The sequence below is a fragment of the Leuciscus leuciscus genome, assembly GCF_965113295.1.
Source record: "Leuciscus leuciscus genome assembly, chromosome: 24".
Classification (NCBI taxonomy): domain Eukaryota; kingdom Metazoa; phylum Chordata; class Actinopteri; order Cypriniformes; family Leuciscidae; genus Leuciscus; species Leuciscus leuciscus.
The window spans coordinates 1,140,565-1,146,842 of record NC_138723.1 but is presented as its reverse complement, the minus strand read 5'-3'; positions in this window follow the sequence as shown (position 1 = coordinate 1,146,842).

Genomic DNA, 6,278 nt, shown 5'->3' with positions numbered 1-6,278 from the left:
AAAAGGTTAGAACATTAGTGAAGTAAACTAAAAAGCTTACAGCACCTGGTATTCCCAGGCGGTCTCCCATTCAAGTACTAACCAGGCCCGACCCTGCTTAGCTTCCGAGATCAGACGAGATCGGGCGTTCTCAACGTGGTATGGCCGTAAGCGAAATCTGCTGCCAAAAACGGGCTTTTTGAAGAAATTCATCGAATTTTTCAGGCCTTCTGAAGAAACTCTGCTCCCAAGACCGGGCATGTTGAAGAAACTCAGAGAATATTTCAGGCTTTTTGAAGAATCTCATGGACTCTTTTTTTTTTTTTAAACAAAAATGCTTACAGCACCTGGTATTCCCAGGCGGTCTCCCATCCAAGTACTAACCAGGCCCGACCCTGCTTAGCTTCCGGGATCAGACGAGATCGGGCGTTCTCAACGTGGTATGGCCGTAAGCGAAATCTGCTGCCAAAAACGGGCTATTTAAAAGGTTAGAACATTAGTGAAGTAAACTAAAAAGCTTACAGCACCTGGTATTCCCAGGCGGTCTCCCATCCAAGTACTAACCAGGCCCGACCCTGCTTAGCTTCCGAGATCAGACGAGATCGGGCGTTCTCAACGTGGTATGGCCGTAAGCGAAATCTGCTGCCAAAAACGGGCTATTTAAAAGGTTAGAACATTAGTGAAGTAAACTAAAAAGCTTACAGCACCTGGTATTCCCAGGCGGTCTCCCATCCAAGTACTAACCAGGCCCGACCCTGCTTAGCTTCCGAGATCAGACGAGATCGGGCGTTCTCAACGTGGCATGGCCGTGAGCGAAATCTGCTGCCAAAAACGGGCTATTTAAAAGGTTAGAACATTAGTGAAGTAAAATAAAAAGCTTACAGCACCTGGTATTCCCAGGCGGTCTCCCATCCAAGTACTAACCAGGCCCGACCCTGCTTAGCTTCCGAGATCAGACGAGATCGGGCGTTCTCAACGTGGTATGGCCGTAAGCGAAATCTGCTGCCAAAAACGGGCTTTTTGAAGAAATTCATCGAATTTTTCAGGCCTTCTGAAGAAACTCTGCTCCCAAGACCGGGCATGTTGAAGAAACTCAGAGAATATTTCAGGCTTTTTGAAGAATCTCATGGACTCTTTTTTTTTTTTTTTTTTTTAAACAAAAATGCTTACAGCACCTGGTATTCCCAGGCGGTCTCCCATCCAAGTACTAACCAGGCCCGACCCTGCTTTGCTTCCGAGATCAGACGAGATCGGGCGTTCTCAACGTGGTATGGCCGTAAGCGAAATCTGCTGCCAAAAACGGGCTATTTAAAAGGTTAGAACATTAGTGAAGTAAACTAAAAAGCTTACAGCACCTGGTATTCCCAGGCGGTCTCCCATCCAAGTACTAACCAGGACCGACCCTGCTTAGCTTCCGAGATCAGATGAGATCGGGCGTTCTCAACGTGGTATAGACGTAAGCGAAATCTGCTGCCAAAAACGGGCTATTTAAAAGGTTAGAACATTAGTGAAGTAAACTAAAAAGCTTACAGCACCTGGTATTCCCAGGCGGTCTCCCATTCAAGTACTAACCAGGCCCGACCCTGCTTAGCTTCCGAGATCAGACGAGATCGGGCGTTCTCAACGTGGTATGGCCGTAAGCGAAATCTGCTGCCAAAAACGGGCTTTTTGAAGAAATTCATCGAATTTTTCAGGCCTTCTGAAGAAACTCTGCTCCCAAGACCGGGCATGTTGAAGAAACTCAGAGAATATTTCAGGCTTTTTGAAGAATCTCATGGACTCTTTTTTTTTTTTTAAACAAAAATGCTTACAGCACCTGGTATTCCCAGGCGGTCTCCCATCCAAGTACTAACCAGGCCCGACCCTGCTTAGCTTCCGGGATCAGACGAGATCGGGCGTTCTCAACGTGGTATGGCCGTAAGCGAAATCTGCTGCCAAAAACGGGCTATTTAAAAGGTTAGAACATTAGTGAAGTAAACTAAAAAGCTTACAGCACCTGGTATTCCCAGGCGGTCTCCCATCCAAGTACTAACCAGGCCCGACCCTGCTTAGCTTCCGAGATCAGACGAGATCGGGCGTTCTCAACGTGGTATGGCCGTAAGCGAAATCTGCTGCCAAAAACGGGCTATTTAAAAGGTTAGAACATTAGTGAAGTAAACTAAAAAGCTTACAGCACCTGGTATTCCCAGGCGGTCTCCCATCCAAGTACTAACCAGGCCCGACCCTGCTTAGCTTCCGAGATCAGACGAGATCGGGCGTTCTCAACGTGGTATGGCCGTAAGCGAAATCTGCTGCCAAAAACGGGCTATTTAAAAGGTTAGAACATTAGTGAAGTAAACTAAAAAGCTTACAGCACCTGGTATTCCCAGGCGGTCTCCCATCCAAGTACTAACCAGGCCCGACCCTGCTTAGCTTCCGAGATCAGACGAGATCGGGCGTTCTCAACGTGGTATGGCCGTAAGCGAAATCTGCTGCCAAAAACGGGCTTTTTGAAGAAATTCATCGAATTTTTCAGGCCTTCTGAAGAAACTCTGCTCCCAAGACCGGGCATGTTGAAGAAACTCAGAGAATATTTCAGGCTTTTTGAAGAATCTCATGGACTCTTTTTTTTTTTTTTTTTTTTAAACAAAAATGCTTACAGCACCTGGTATTCCCAGGCGGTCTCCCATCCAAGTACTAACCAGGCCCGACCCTGCTTAGCTTCCGAGATCAGACGAGATCGGGCGTTCTCAACGTGGTATGGCCGTAAGCGAAATCTGCTGCCAAAAACGGGCTATTTAAAAGGTTAGAACATTAGTGAAGTAAACTAAAAAGCTTACAGCACCTGGTATTCCCAGGCGGTCTCCCATCCAAGTACTAACCAGGACCGACCCTGCTTAGCTTCCGAGATCAGATGAGATCGGGCGTTCTCAACGTGGTATAGACGTAAGCGAAATCTGCTGCCAAAAACGGGCTATTTAAAAGGTTAGAACATTAGTGAAGTAAACTAAAAAGCTTACAGCACCTGGTATTCCCAGGCGGTCTCCCATCCAAGTACTAACCAGGCCCGACCCTGCTTAGCTTCCGAGATCAGACGAGATCGGGCGTTCTCAACGTGGTATGGCCGTAAGCGAAATCTGCTGCCAAAAACGGGCTTTTTGAAGAAATTCATCGAATTTTTCAGGCCTTCTGAAGAAACTCTGCTCCCAAGACCGGGCATGTTGAAGAAACTCAGAGAATATTTCAGGCTTTTTGAAGAATCTCATGGACTCTTTTTTTTTTTTTTTTTTTTTAAACAAAAATGCTTACAGCACCTGGTATTCCCAGGCGGTCTCCCATCCAAGTACTAACCAGGCCCGACCCTGCTTAGCTTCCGGGATCAGACGAGATCGGGCGTTCTCAACGTGGTATGGCCGTAAGCGAAATCTGCTGCCAAAAACGGGCTATTTAAAAGGTTAGAACATTAGTGAAGTAAACTAAAAAGCTTACAGCACCTGGTATTCCCAGGCGGTCTCCCATCCAAGTACTAACCAGGCCCGACCCTGCTTAGCTTCCGAGATCAGACGAGATCGGGCGTTCTCAACGTGGTATGGCCGTAAGCGAAATCTGTTGCCAAAAACGGGCTATTTAAAAGGTTAGAACATTAGTGAAGTAAACTAAAAAGCTTACAGCACCTGGTATTCCCAGGCGGTCTCCCATCCAAGTACTAACCAGGCCCGACCCTGCTTAGCTTCCGAGATCAGACGAGATCGGGCGTTCTTTTTTTTTTTTTTTTTTTTTTATTTTTTTTTTTTTTTATTTATTTAAAACATGTTAATACATTTTAAAAACAGTCTGAATCACATTCTGGCAACAATACATTAAATCGAAACCATGTCATTTCAATAAATGGGTTATCATGTACAAAAGTTTTGACAAAAACATCTTTCTCTTCATTCATATTACAGTAATCAAACAAAACATTTAAAATAAAACACATCTTCACCTTAAAAAGTTTGCACACAGGTATTTTTGTTTTCTTTTGTTTGACAATATTCCTTCTGCTCCAAATTACAAATCTAGCAACGGTCATTATCAAATTTAAAAAACACACATTCTTAAAATTACCTTTAGAACCAAATAAAAACATTGTTTCCCATTCTTCATTAATACATCTTTGTTCTACCCCCAATTTACTTGTCATTTCTTTTAATTTTTTTATAAAACATTTTAACCCTGTGCATTTAAAAAAAATATGTATCAATCCTTCATCTTCCCTATTACATACCTTGCATATTGCATCACTTGCCATTCCAATTTTACACAGTCTCATTTCACTTAATAAACAATTATGTCTTAAAATGTAATCAAAGTTTTCTAAAATTGGACTTTTCCACCAAGCTCTTAGATTTTTCCATGTTTTCTTAGTTTCCATGCTTGGGTACAATCTTTGCCAATATCCTTCTGCTCTTGGTGTGATAAAAACATCTTTACATAAACAAGAATAAAACATCTTTAAAATTCCATTTTTAAAAGCATGTTGTTTGTCATTACTTTTAAAATCAATCATCATTCCATCATTACCCTTTGTTTCTTCTGTACCTTCTATAATATTTATCCATTCTTCCGGTATTAATTCTTTCATTTGTTTGTATTGTTTTTCTAAGACTGTTTTAGTTTCATTTTCATAATTTTCTTCAATTGCGTCTCTTATTACTTGCACCGGTACAAAACCAGGTATCACTTCATACAAGATATCTTTTATTTGCTTTATCCCTGCATAAAACCATTTTTTATAAAAAATGGTGTCATTTCCCTTTTTAATTTGATTATTTAAAAACAATGGTTGTCTTAAAATCTCTTCCCTGGTAAAAGACGTACAAACAACATGCTTCCTAAAATCACCCCATGCTTTTACAACCTCTTTATAAAACTCCGGTATTCCGTTCATCATGTTTTCTTTTAGCTTCATCCATAAAACATCATCTCCCATTTTTCCACATTTATTTAAAAAATACTTCATTACACCCTTCCACGCATATTTCCCATGTTTCCAGTATTTATTAACAGTTTTTATTCTTATACTTTTCATTCTTATTAATGGATCTATTAGTCCCAACCCTCCTTCCTCCACCTTTCCAATTAGAGTGTCATAAGCAATTTTCGCTGGTTTCCCCTCCCATAAAAAGTTTAAAACAATAGACTTAATTTTTTTTATACACCCATATAGGCAAACTCACAGAACCCAATACATACCACATTTTTGATAAAAACAAAGAATTAATAACTAAAACCTTCCCTTTTAAAAATAAGCCTCTTAATTTCCAGAAATGTAATCTCTTCTCCATTCCTTTTAAAACCTCCTCCCATACCACTTCCCTTATTTCATTTTCATTTTCTCCAACCCTTATACCTAAAATTTTCATATTCTTCTTCTCTTCCTTAAATTGCATTTTATTCAGTAAATCATTCGGTAATCCAATTTTCATGTATGTAGTTTTTTCTTTATTAACTTTTGCCCCTGTTCCTTTACAATAACTTTCTAAAACTCCCATTGCTTTATCCATACTTTTAATATCTTTTACAAACAATGTCGTGTCATCTGCATATTGAAATATTTTTTGTTCTGATTCTTCTCCTTTTATGCGTATTCCTTTTATGTTCTTTTCCTGGTCTATTGCCAGTCCTAAAGCTTCAGATACTATCGTGTATAATAATGCTGACATAGGACACCCTTGTCTGATTGATCTCGTTATTTTAAAATCTTTAGTTAAAAAACCATTCACCTTTACACAACTACTTATATCTGTATATAGACATTTTATCCATTTTAAAAAATTCTCCCCAAACCCAAATCTCTCCATCACATGTATCAAGTATTTGTGTTCAACTCTATCAAAAGCCTTTTCTAAATCCACACTTATTATATATCCTGTTTCTTTCTCCTCCTTCATGTACCATATCATATCTCTTATATTGTTAATGACATCAGTAATATCTCTTTTTAGCACAGCATATGCTTGATTTGTAGTAATTATATTTGGTACTACTATTTTCAATCGATTGGCTAAAATTTTGGCTAATATTTTGTAATCTGTATTCAACATGCTTAGTGGTCTGTAGTTTTTTAGGTCTCTCTTATCACCTTTTTTCTTGTAAATTATTTTCACCATACCTTTCTTCATACTATCAGTTAAATTCCCTTTTCTAAAAATATCTATAAATATTTCATTTAAAATTGGACATAACACAGCTTTAAAAACCTTATAAAATTCAGCTGTTAATCCATCTATTCCTGGACTTTTACCATTTTTCAATTGATCAATTGCAATTCCTATTTC